Source organism: Gnatocerus cornutus, chromosome 8, assembly GCF_029298725.1.
Source record: "Gnatocerus cornutus isolate USDA-ARS CGAHR chromosome 8, icGnaCorn1.1, whole genome shotgun sequence".
Lineage (NCBI taxonomy): Eukaryota > Metazoa > Arthropoda > Insecta > Coleoptera > Tenebrionidae > Gnatocerus > Gnatocerus cornutus.
Window position 1 is genome coordinate 247431 of NC_142240.1, and position 13603 is coordinate 261033.

Genomic DNA, 13603 nt, shown 5'->3' on the forward strand with positions numbered 1-13603 from the left:
TTCCGGATCCCGTTGGCCTACGGTAAGTTAATCCACTCGTACCTTACTAATCGCTGTTTTCAGGTCAAAGTCAACGAAGAGGAATCCACCAAGAAGTGGAGCAAAGCAGGAGTCCCTCAGGGTTCTGTCCTAGGGCCGCTCCTGTATTTGCTCTACACCGCGGACGTTCCAACGACGGATGACACCGTCATCGCTACGTTCGCGGACGACACGGCCATCCTGGCCCAAGGAAGACACACCGCAGGACTCGCCAAGAAGATCAACACCCACCTGGAGGAAATCGAAAAATGGACAGAAAAATGGAAGATCAAAGTCAACGGGAAGAAGAGCAACGGAATCATCTTCACGAAGAGACCAAAGAAGCACAAACCAATAAGAAGCATCAAGTTCAGCGAAGAAGACATCCCATGGAAGACGGAAGTCAAGTACCTTGGAATCACCATGGACCAAAAACTTGACTTCCAGAAGCACATCAACGAAGCGGAAATCAAGGCGAAAAGGATCAACCAGGAACTCTACCCACTCCTCAACCGGAGGAGTAAGGTAAGTATTGAAAACAAAATACGTATTTACACTTCTGTTATTAGGCCCACCATGACGTACGGAGCACCAACCTGGAACCAAGCAGACGAAAGAAGAAAGAAGAAACTCCAAATCGTGCAGAACAGGACCCTGAGGAACGCCATCGACGCCCCATGGTTCATGACCAACGAACAAATCCACAACGACCTGAAGATTCCACCCATTGAAGATGTCATCCAGAAGATCGCCAGGAGGCACTTCGAGAAGGCAGCAGAACATGACAACCCAACAATTCGGAAGCAAACAGAGGAAACCACCACGAGAAGATTCAAGAGGCCAAGACTCGCAATGGAAGAAGAATAGAAGAAAGAAGAAGAAGAAGAAGAAAAGGTCCCACACTGGAAACACAAGACCCACCGAAGAAGAAAGAAGAAAAACCACCGAAACAATAGGCCACCGAAGAAAACAAGAAGAAAGAAGAAAACCACCGAAGAAAAGGATCCATGACTGTGGAAGAACACGAAGATCGTGAGACCACGAAAAAGTAACCACAGACCAAATGATGATGTGCGGCGTTTTAGATCGAGTATACTCGTCGTAACGTGCACGTCGTGTCTGTCTCGTTTTCTGTTTTTAAACGTTTTTTTAACTCGACGACTAGAAGAGAATGCCACCCAAGACCAGCGGTAAGGCGGCCAAGAAGGCCGGAAAAGCTCAAAAGAACATCTCGAAGAGCGACAAGAAAAAGAAGCGCAGGAGGAAGGAGAGTTACGCCATCTACATTTACAAGGTGTTGAAGCAGGTCCATCCCGATACCGGTATCTCCAGCAAGGCTATGTCTATCATGAACAGTTTCGTGAACGACATCTTCGAACGTATAGCTGCTGAAGCCAGTCGCCTCGCTCATTACAACAAACGTTCGACCATAACCAGCAGGGAGATCCAGACGGCGGTGCGTCTTCTTTTGCCCGGTGAATTGGCGAAGCACGCCGTTTCTGAAGGAACCAAGGCCGTCACCAAATACACCAGTTCAAAATAAATCCTCCTCGAGCAGCTTGGAAGTTGGTTGGAAAAAAAGAAAAAAAATCGGTTCTTTTCAGAACCACAAATTCAACTCGAACGAATTAAAAATTTTCGTCTTCATACTATATAAGTTCCTGAGAGAAAATATAAATAGTGAAAAATATATTTAAAAAAAGTTTGACATCAGAAATGTTAATAAAAAAAGAAAAGAGTAGAGACAACGGCACGCGGTGTTCCCAAGCGGTCACCCATCCAAGTACTGACCGCGCCCGACGTTGCTTGACTTCGGTGATCGGACGAGAACCGGTAGTTTTCAACGTGGTATGGTCGTTGCCTGGTAAAATTTTCCAAGATGGTACGTTGACGATTTTTTGTGATTGTTCGATCGTTTGGATGTGACATTTTTCGATGGTACACATGTCAGAAAATGTACAAGATTTAAAAGAAGAAAAAAAAAAAAATTTTTTTTTGCGAGTCGTTTTTTAGTTTTTTTTTTGCGACGAAATGACGAAAAAAAAAAACTCGTATGAGGCGTTAAATTAAATTGTTCGTTTGACGATCTCAACGAGTCACTTGCGATTAACGTAATTTAAAATTTGAGAACTTACTTACTCACTTGCTTGCTTAGATGGAAATAGCACCCACTTGAAGTAAACGCCGACACGGACCGGAGATGAATAAACTCCGAACGGACGGGGTTAATTCATGAACTGACCGTAGTACGGTCGAAGGTTCGCCGCCGCCGCTACCTGCTTTCTTTCTTAGAACTGATAACAGAGTTGGTTTCTTTGTCCGTTCATTCATCGAAATTCCCACCACTCTGGCCGGGCCGGGCGGGGTGGGTGTGTGTTGTTTCATGATTTGTTCTCTTCTCGATTTATTCTTTTTCCGACGTCGTTCGATTCATAGAGATGTTTTCGTCGAAAGTGTGGTCGCGTTTACATTGCATTAAAATTTAATTTGTTCCAGTGCGACGATGAAACAAGAAAAAAGTTTCAAGTAAGTACGCACGCACGCACACCTACATATTTCATTTTTTAAATCTTTCGACGTTCGTAGTTTCTGCTCGAAATGTCGACTAATAGTAGGGAATGTTTTGTTGATTTGTTTGTTTTTCGTTTTTGAGAAGAACAAATGAAAATTTCGTTGGATTTCTGTCGACCGACGACCAACTGAAAATCCGCCGACATCGACGTAGTTTTATTTAGAGTGTCTGAAAAATGCAAACAATGCAAGATTTCCGTATTTTTGTTGGTTTGTGGTGTTTGGGTATTTTTTGGATGATTATAAAATGGTTTCGTCGAGAAAAATTGCTTCTTTCGCAATGAATTGGCAAGAAAAATTAAAAAACTCGTCCGTTCCCGTCGCTGGATGTTCGACGGTGGTCCGTCTGATTTTCCCTTTATTTTCGTTAAATTGACGAGAATTTCGCCGTCAAAACTGTTTTCGGTGATGTTTCGATGATGGGATTTCGTCGTGTGAGGTAATTTTTGAGGAAAAAATGTCGATTTTGCGAAAAAAGTCGTTCGAAAAGTCCGTTCGTCGTACAAATTCGTTTCTCATGGTCGAGTCCGAAATTGACATCGTTTTTTTTCCGACCTGTTCGTCAAGATCGTTTTCAAGAATCAACTCCTACGAAAGGGGAAGGTTTTATCTTCGTTCTTGAAAAAATTCGACCTTCTCGGACGTCATCTTCGACCGTTTGTGAATTTTTTTCCTACACTCTGCAGGTTCGTCGGTCGTCGCTCCGATCCGTGCTGCGTCTCTTTGCGAGGCGATTTTCGAAAAGATCGCACGTACTTTTCGACCGATTCGTTCGTGAAACTTGTAGAGGATGCTTCCAAGTTTGTCTGGTCGAAAGCGGAACTTTCCTGTTATTCGTGGAAAACGCGTAACGTCGGCGTCGAACTTGGATGTCATCTCCTTGTTTCGGAGGGTCTTTGTTCGAGTCGACGTTCGATCGGTCCTTGTTCGCTTTTGGAGGTCGGCTGGTCGTCCGGGAAAACTTGAGGTTATTCAGGAGGCCATCGCCGACCGAATCGCTCATGTTCCCGCACCCGGAGGCGGTGATCTTCGCGTAAAGAGAACGATGCCATCACGCGAAAGCTGTATTCGAGGCCCACTGAATTTTCTAACTCGACGAGAAGGCTCTCGTTTAGTCCGCGGTCCGCGCGTTTTCGAACGCGCCAACACTTTGACTTTGGCGCCCAATTCGTTCTGTAAAGTTCATTCGTTCTTTCACCGAAGAATAAGCCTACCTATAATAAAAAGAAAAAAACGCGCGCGCGATAGACGAAAATATGGCCGACGTAGAAAATCAAGCAGCTTCGACGGTCGCCGGTGCCACTTCCGGCTCCTCACCGGTGAAGAAGGAGAAGAAGCCCAAAAATCCGAGAAGCAAACCTTCTCATCCGCCCACTTCGGAGATGGTCACCAACGCCATCAAAGGCTTGAAGGAACGCGGCGGTTCTTCGTTGCAGGCGATCAAGAAATATGTCGCGGCCAACTACAAAGTCGACGCGGAAAAATTTGCGCCTTTCATCAAGAAGTACCTTAAGGGCGCCGTCGCATCCGGTTCGTTGGTCCAAACCAAAGGAAAAGGAGCTTCCGGTTCGTTCAAGTTGGCTTCTGCCGTCACCGGTGCAGCTAAGGCTCCGTCCGCCACGAAAAAGAGATCTGCCGCTGCGACCGCGTCGTCATCGGCGAAATCCAAGAAGACGGGCGTTGCTAAACGTTCCGTCGCGTCAGCGCCGACGTCCGCCGAAAAAGGATCCGCCTCAAAAGCCGGTAAGAAGGCCGCCCCCGCCGCTTCGGCCAAGTCTAAGAAAACTGCCGCCGTATCGAAGGCTAGAAAGGCTGCGTCCGCTCCCGAAAAGAAAGCCAGCGCCGCCTCCAGATCGCCCGTCAAACCCAAGACGCCATCGAAAGCGAAGAAATCCAACAAGGCCGGTCCAACCAAGAAACCGAAAGCGCCGAAACCGAAAACGGCCAAAGCCGTCACGGCCAAAGCGAAAAAAACCGCTTCACCCAAGAGAAAGAAGTGAAAAGTCGACGACGATGATTTAATTTTTTCAACGACGACGACGTCCTGGTGGTTTCGGGAACGTGCTCCGATCGTATATATCGACGTAGGGGCACCATCGATACAAATAAATGGCCCTTTTCAGGGCCACAATTATTTTCAAGAAACGAACGAAAGATTCGCTTGGACAATGCACATTCTGTTGAGGAGATACATACTTTCATTTGATTTTCTTGTCTATTCATTTGACTGTCGAAACAGTGTTATTACAAAGAATGATAAACTTTATTATATAATAATGTTTCAAATAGTCTCAGTTAAAAGAAACTGGCGATAATTTGGCAATATTTTTTATACATTTCATGAAATGAAAAAGACAAAAATTTAATGTGAAAGAAAAAAGCAAAAGTTTATCGTTTTATGTAAGTACGAATTTTGTGAATAAATCACAGAACCTAACTTTTTTTTTTTTTAATCTCAAAAAGTTGCATGCGCGAACGATAAATTTTCAATTCGTTGGAAAATAATTGTGGTTCTGAAAAGAACCGATTTTTTTTTTCTTCTTTTAACACCTTCGAAGATGAAGAATTTGTTAATTCTAGATGGTCGGATCGGATGGATGGAGGAAATTTAAGCCCTCTCGCCACGAATGCGTCTCGCCAATTGGATGTCTTTCGGCATGATGGTGACACGTTTGGCGTGGATGGCGCACAAGTTGGTGTCTTCGAAGAGGCCGACGAGATAAGCCTCGCTGGCTTCTTGAAGTGCCATCACGGCCGAACTTTGGAAACGGAGATCGGTCTTGAAATCTTGGGCGATCTCTCGGACGAGACGTTGGAAAGGCAGCTTGCGGATCAAAAGTTCAGTGCTCTTTTGATAACGACGAATCTCACGAAGGGCGACCGTACCGGGCCTGTAACGGTGAGGTTTCTTGACACCTCCGGTGGCGGGAGCGCTTTTTCTGGCCGCCTTCGTGGCCAACTGTTTTCTAGGTGCCTTGCCACCGGTAGATTTACGAGCCGTCTGTTTAGTTCTCGCCATCTCGGATATCGGATGAATCAAATGAAAAGAATTAACGTAGGTAGTAGCTTGCTTGCTTCGACCGAACGACCGACCGTACGTACGAACGTTCGAAAGTCAACTGAAAATTTTCGCCTTGGAGCAACTTGTTGCTTGCAGAGTGTTGGGACGTGCCATGAACTCTTCCGTCTGCTTGATTGTCTGAAACATACAAATGAATTAATATTAAACCAAAACTGATTTGTGCCGAACTTGTTCGGCCTGAGATACAGAGTACCTTACCTCACAAGCGCCATTTTCGGGCGCTTGTGCTTGTGATGAATTTGTTCGTCGTAGTCCACGGCTACGCGAACGAGTGGGTTTCGATGTTGAGCCGCTCTTTGGAAGTACTTTTCTGCTGTTGCCAGCATAAAGTCTTTAAGAGACGGCATTTTTGCTTCTTCATGAAGCTGGGTGTTGCGAACGAACCATGGTGCGTTGAGTGCAATGCGAAGGAACTTGTTCTGAACCCTCTGGAGGCGTCTGATGTGCGTCGCTGCAGCGTGACCCCAAGCTGGGGACGCGTACATCATTACCGGTCGGACGATGGTCTTATACATCAAGAGTTTATTGCCAATCGAGAGACGACTGTGTCGCCCAATCATGGAATAAATCTGCGAGATGATGCCATAAGCCTTGTTCCTCACACCAGTGGTGTGAGTTTTGCAGGTCATTCCTCGATCCAGAGTAACACCCAGATATTTGGCTTCGGATCTCCATGGGATTGGGGTATCGAACATGAAGACTTCGCCATCTGGGTCTATTACTCTGTTGTCCCTGGTTCGCTTTTTGGTGAAGAGTACCGCGCTGCTTTTGGCAGCGTTAACTTCAATTCTCCAGCGAGTGAACCACTCCTCCAACCTGTCAAGGTTTTCTTGGAGTTTGCGAGTCACGGTCTCAGCGGAACCGCTTCGAACCAAGACTGCTGTGTCGTCAGCGTAGAGTGCCGTTGTGGAATCGGCGTCTACTGGCTTCGGGACGTCTGACATGAAGATGGCAAACAAGAACGGCGAAAGTATGGACCCCTGAGGTACCCCAGAAGTGATGTCTTTCATTGTCGATCTCGTTGTTCCAATCTTCGCTCGGAATTTCCTGTTTTCCAGGTATGATCGGATGATTTGCACCAAACCGGTCGGAAAGCCGGCGTCGAGTAGCTTGTGGAGAAGCCCCTCGTGCCACACTTTGTCGAATGCTTTTGCCACATCCAAGAACACCGCGCCAGTGTGCCGTTTTCGATTGAAACTGTCTGTGACATGTTCCACTACTCGCAGCACTTGGTCGGTGGTAGAATGTCCATCCCTGAATCCGAATTGCTCCGGTGGGATGATGTCGTGTTCTCGTTCGAAGTCCTTTAGTCTCCACAATATCACCTTCTCCGCCATTTTCCCCATGCAGGGAAGTAGACTGATTGGGCGATAATTTTGTGGAAACTGTTGAGCTCCGCCCCCCTTCGGGAGAAAGATCACGTCGGCGATTTTCCATTTCTCGGGGAAATGTACTAATCGCAGCATTCCGTTGTAGATGGCGACAAGATGCATGACCGCGAGATCAGGAAATTGTCGTACCATCTTGTTGCTGATGCCATCAGGACCTGGGGCCTTTCTGACTTTCAGTTTTTTGATCATCGACCGTACTTCTGCTGGAGAAACTGGTCGAATCTCAGGAGCGCGCACTTGGTTGAGACGTCTTTCGACGCATCTTTCGATCAGTTCGACAAAGTCAGGGTCTGCATGCTCCCAATTGGGGCTGCATTGTCGTTCAAGGTTTAGCGCAAAAGCCTCAGCTTTCTCCTCATCTGTGTAGACGACTCCGTCTTCACCGTGAATTGGAGGAAGCGGCTTGCGCTGATTTCGAAGGACTTTGGTCATTCTCCACAATGAACAGTCCTCCGTGGTCAACTCTTCGAGTTTTTGGCACCATTTACTGTTACGGTACTCCTGAAGTCTCCGTCTGACTTCCGCACACAAACGATTCACATCGGCTCGATCTACTGGAGCTAGGGTGCGGCGGTACCGCCTTCTAGCTCGGTTTCGATCTCGCACTAGGTCTCGAATGTCTGGCGGTAGGCCGTCACGACGTGTTCTTAGAGACACCGTGGTCGTAGCGTCAGTTTTCGCCTCTCGGACGCGGCTCTCGAGGTTTTCGATAGCTAGATCGATATCCTCCTTCACCCAAATCCGCGGCACTGGACCGACTCTGGTAGCTAATGACTCCTTGAAAAGTTGCCAGTTAACTTTGTCGTATTCTGCCGGCGGGTCCATCTCGTCTTCACGCCCCAGGTGAAGAATCACCGGGTCATGATCCGAGTCCAACTCGCCGCCGATCACTTGGATTCTCGTCTGGTGGACGACATCTTTCAGGACTGCGATGTCTAGGACGTCAGGTCGGCCGACATGCCCGAAATGGGTCGGCTCCTCCGGTCCAAGAACTACCATGTCCCGCTGATCGACAAATCTGTGCAGCAACCGTCCTTTGACATTTGTGACCCGACTGTTCCAAGTGGGATGCTTGGCATTCAGGTCCCCAGCCAATACGGTAGCGCCGCCGTCATTGTCGAAGATCTCCTCCAGATCAGACTCCAGGAGTCGAGAGGGTGGTGCATAGGCGGCGTACAATTTCAGCGTACCAGCGTTTGCTGTGTGTACGGCGATGCCAGTCACCTCCAATCGTTCCAGTTGCGGAGTCGCAATCTCATTGTGATCGATCGAATTTTTGACGTAAACAGCGGTTCCTCCACCTCCGCCGTTTTGTCTGTCATTTCTGTACAGGACGAAATTTCTCAATTTTGGATTATCTGCTGGTCGCAGATGTGTCTCCGAAATTAAAAGAATATCCGCCTGGACATCCGTTGCGAAACGCTCTAGGTCGTTGCGCTTGTGTCGGAGGCCGTTGGCATTCCAAACGACCACCTGCAGTGACTCCGGCTTAATTTTTCTAACCATGCAATGCCTGGCTTAAAATTTCCATCAGCTGGTCTGTCTGCTTTTTAAAGCGCGTTAACCTGTCGGGACTTGGTTTAGTGGCTGCGAAGTCGCTCCACATCTCGCCAATTGTCCGCGCCACTATCTCCATGGAGTTGGAGTCTGTGGCAGAGGACTGTCCCTTGTGAGCCTTCGGGGGCGGCGTCACCTTGAGTGGACCTGGAGTTCCGCTTTTAACCTGCTTTGCAGCAGATTTAGCGGGTTTCCCGGTCTCCACTTTTGGTTTCGACGCTTCGGGGATGCCCCTTGCTGGTACCGGCTTCTTTGGCGCCGCCACGGTGGGAGTGGCGACTTGGGGTTTGTCCGATCCCGCATTGGGATGCTTGGGACAGCCCCTAAAATTAGCCGGGTGCGAACCTCCGCAATTCGCACATTTCTTTGGGTTTTTGCCATCGCATTCTCGAGAGACATGGGGTCCAGCGCATTTCACGCACCTGGTGGTAGCGTGACAGCCGCGCTGTGAGTGACCCCACTGTTGGCAACGGAAGCACTGGCCGTTAGACCGGCGCTTCTTCAGCGGCTCTGTCGTCACCTGGAGGCCTTGAACCGTCGTTAGGTCGTAAATGTGCCGATGTTCACGTGGAACCTCGACTACGACCATGTCCAGCGGTTTTTTATTCGCCATCATGCGTGAGCATTTGCCCACGGCGAATCCGCGCCCCAGGAGTTCTTGTTCGACCGACTTTATGTCAGCCATTGACGAGACTCCACGTAGGACGACTTTCAACGGTTTTTCGCTTTTCAGCGAAAAGGAGTGGAAAGGCAGCTTTTCCACGTCGAACAATTTCATCATGCGACGGAAATCGTTGACAGTACTTGGCTGGATTCTTATTCCACCCACGACCGCTTTTGCCTTGGTGTAGCTGATGGTGTGACTCCGAAGAAGTGTGGAGACCTCATTCCACGACTTCGTTATTTCGTCCCTGTGGAGAATCACCGGTGGGATTTTCTCCAGACGATCCGAAGTCATGTTTTGGTCGCGAGATTCGGGGACGACCTTTTGGGGCTTTTTAGCCGACTTGAAGTTCCTCGAAAGGGCCTTCGTCGACAATTGCGCCTCGCGTTCGTCGTCCTCCTCGCTCTCTGAAACAACCACTCTTCGTTTTTTGGCCTTTCGGCTTAGAACGGTCGTGAATTGTTCCTCTTCAGGTTCCGATTCCTCCGAAAAGGAGAAAACCAGTTCCATTGACGCGTCGGCCTCTGGGACGCCGCCGCCTACTAACACCTCCTCAGAGGTCTTTTCGGGGAATAGCGGCGTCGAGACGTCAGCGGACGTCGATGGAACAGCTGTCTCAGCCGTTGCTGATTGGCCAGCCGTTTCCATCGGTTCGGGTGCCTGCTTCTTCGGTTTCTTCGATTTCTTCGATTTCTTCTTCTTCTTCTTCTCCGCTTTTTCTTCGTCCGTTGGTGGAGGAAGGACAGCGGGGGATTGCGGTCGTGCCTGGAGAACCGCATCGATGAGGTCGCGACGGATGTCTGAAAAGACTCCGTTCACCAGCGACTCAAGCAGTTCGGCTCGCAATTTTTCCCCCAAGTCCGCGACGGCTTTCGCCACCGTTTCTTCGAGGGACAGCGTCCCAGCCATCTTCGGGATTGGGCGGACTTCGTGGAATTTTCTTCTGTCCAGGTGCGATGCGAATTTTAATTCGTGTCTCAAATTGGGCGAAAATTAATTTGTGACGGGTGGGCGGAGTCACCCAACATGAATTTTATTTTCATGTGTCGGGACTTTGGGAAGTCAGGAATTTTTTATTAATTGAGCTTTTATCTCATTAATGATTTGCGATGCGCTGAAAAGCACGTCTTTGTGGTGCTGAAAAGCACGATTTGTTTGCGCTGAAAAGCACTGGTTATGCGCTGAAAAGCACGATTTGTTTCGCTGCGAATGCCTCGAATGGAAGTTCTGGATCGCTGAAGGAAACAAGAAGGCGTGACCCTACTCGTTCCGATGCTGGACTCAGAGTGAAAATTTTCGTCGCGCCAACGGCCGTTTTATAAACTCGATGAGTCATACGGCGACGCCATTGGTGGATTCGTTTTTAACGCGAGGTGGAGCTGCCGTAACTTATAAATAGTCCCGCGGAATGAAATTTTGACGTTAGTTCCATAACGAACTTGGTCGAAGCTACGTCGTTTTGTACGAAGAATTTCCTAATTTTATCAAGATGACCGGTCGTGGTAAAGGTGGCAAAGGATTGGGAAAAGGTGGCGCCAAACGTCATCGCAAAGTTCTACGCGATAACATCCAAGGTATAACGAAACCGGCGATCAGAAGATTGGCTCGTCGTGGTGGTGTGAAACGTATTTCCGGTCTCATCTACGAAGAAACCAGAGGTGTGTTGAAGGTCTTCCTCGAGAACGTCATCCGTGACGCCGTAACTTACACCGAACACGCAAAACGTAAGACCGTCACCGCCATGGACGTCGTCTACGCCCTGAAACGTCAAGGTCGTACCCTTTACGGTTTCGGCGGTTAATTTTATCATTTTATGACGTGTATCCGCATCCTCAGAGGAATAACAACAAACCCCCCGCAGGCAAGCAAACAAACAAACAAAAAAAAACGGTTCTTTTCAGAACCACAAAATAAATCAAACGAATTAAATATGTTGCTCAATTGTGTGTTTGTCTTCAAATCGAAATGAAAATCGTACGGAGTGAGTGATCATTTTAATTTGTGATCCAGGCGGCGACTTTGACAATTTTGACAGCAGTTTTAGGTTAGAATGACCATCGTTAAAAGAACGTTTTTGCCACGAAGAGTATATTTGAGGTTATGTCCAATATGGGGTAGAGTTACTCTCCTCAGACGTGACTTGAAACAAAATCTCATAGCAAATAAAACGATTGATTGTAGTATTACGGCTCACCGCTGACGACTGCTGCTGCAAGAAATTATCGAGACGGAGAGCACGTATAGGCGACCGGTGTGTGTGTGTGTATGTTCTTAACAGATTAATGTGCGAAATGTGAAGAAATTTACGACGAATCGGAATGTTTCTTGAATTAGATAATCAATAAATTATTATAGATAGAGTTGTCGAGTTCGTGCTTTAGTCGGGCATTGAATTTTTCTAAAAATTACGATGAAAAGTCGTAAAAATCATCTTTCTTGGTTGAATGTAATCGAAAATCTTCCGTTCAGTCTACGTTCGTTTAATGAATTAGTTGATCGGTTTAACTTTAAAATATCTAAAAGACTTTTTAACATGATTCTCATAGGTTGTTGTATTTTGGCGAAAAAATCAATTCGTTCGAGTTGAATTTTTGGCCCTGAGAAGGGCCGATGTGAAGATGGTTTTTAGAAAAGTTTTTGTTTTTCGTTCGAGATGACGGCGGCGAAGAATTAAATTTAAGGCTTCTTTTCGGTCTTCTTGGGCAACAACACCGCCTGGATGTTGGGCAAGACACCGCCTTGGGCGATGGTAACGCCGGAAAGGAGCTTGTTTAACTCCTCGTCGTTCCTTATAGCCAATTGAAGATGTCTCGGAATGATACGGGTTTTCTTGTTATCTCTGGCGGCGTTTCCTGCCAATTCGAGAACTTCGGCGGCTAGATATTCCATTACGGCCGCCAAATAAACGGGAGCACCTGCACCCACTCTTTCGGCGTAGTTTCCTTTACGCAGAAGACGATAAATTCTGCCGACGGGAAACTGAAGTCCGGCACGACTGGAACGAGACTTCGCCTTTCCCTTCACTTTACCTCCTTTTCCTCTTCCGGACATGTTGTTATACGATATAAACAGCAAAACACCTACTGCGACTGACACGAAGCGCACTGACAAACGTACGGCTTGAAATAAATGCCGAACGCGGAGAAGGCTAGAAATTTATATGGTCGGTACAGCGCCATCTCGTTAGGGCAATGGTCGAACGACGAACTAAGGCGGAGCGCCTGTTTGTCGCTCGCTCGTTATAAATAGAGGGATTTTAGGTGTGCGGCGTAAGGACCCCGCCAGCTACCGACCCATCAGTCTGCTCTCCAGTCTGAGCAAGGTAGCCGAACGAGTCATCCAAAGAAGAATTCTCGAAGTAATTGAAGAAAGAAAAATCATCCCGGAAGAACAACACGGATTCAGAAGAAGACACGGAACCATCCACCAAACAACAAGGATCACAGACTTCATCATCCAAGGATTCAACGTCTCAAAAGTGACAACAGGAGTCTTTTTGGACATCGAAAAGGCCTTCGACAGAGTCTGGCACCAAGGACTCGTCCGGAAACTTATCGATTTCCGGATCCCGTTGGCCTACGGTAAGTTAATCCACTCGTACCTTACTAATCGCTGTTTTCAGGTCAAAGTCAACGAAGAGGAATCCACCAAGAAGTGGAGCAAAGCAGGAGTCCCTCAGGGTTCTGTCCTAGGGCCGCTCCTGTATTTGCTCTACACCGCGGACGTTCCAACGACGGATGACACCGTCATCGCTACGTTCGCGGACGACACGGCCATCCTGGCCCAAGGAAGACACACCGCAGGACTCGCCAAGAAGATCAACACCCACCTGGAGGAAATCGAAAAATGGACAGAAAAATGGAAGATCAAAGTCAACGGGAAGAAGAGCAACGGAATCATCTTCACGAAGAGACCAAAGAAGCACAAACCAATAAGAAGCATCAAGTTCAGCGAAGAAGACATCCCATGGAAGACGGAAGTCAAGTACCTTGGAATCACCATGGACCAAAAACTTGACTTCCAGAAGCACATCAACGAAGCGGAAATCAAGGCGAAAAGGATCAACCAGGAACTCTACCCACTCCTCAACCGGAGGAGTAAGGTAAGTATTGAAAACAAAATACGTATTTACACTTCTGTTATTAGGCCCACCATGACGTACGGAGCACCAACCTGGAACCAAGCAGACGAAAGAAGAAAGAAGAAACTCCAAATCGTGCAGAACAGGACCCTGAGGAACGCCATCGACGCCCCATGGTTCATGACCAACGAACAAATCCACAACGACCTGAAGATTCCACCCATTGAAGATGTCATCCA

The 13603-nt window shown here is 47.7% G+C and overlaps 1 non-coding gene across 1 annotated transcript; it reads right to left on the reverse strand.

Annotated features, from left to right (window-relative positions):
• Window positions 1-1760: 1760 nt before the first annotated feature.
• LOC148169254 (5S ribosomal RNA) lies at window positions 1761-1880 on the reverse strand. The gene has a single exon (XR_015770685.1). It is a non-coding gene; the product is annotated as a 5S ribosomal RNA (ribosomal RNA).
• Between the last annotated feature and the right edge of the window lie 11723 nt (window positions 1881-13603).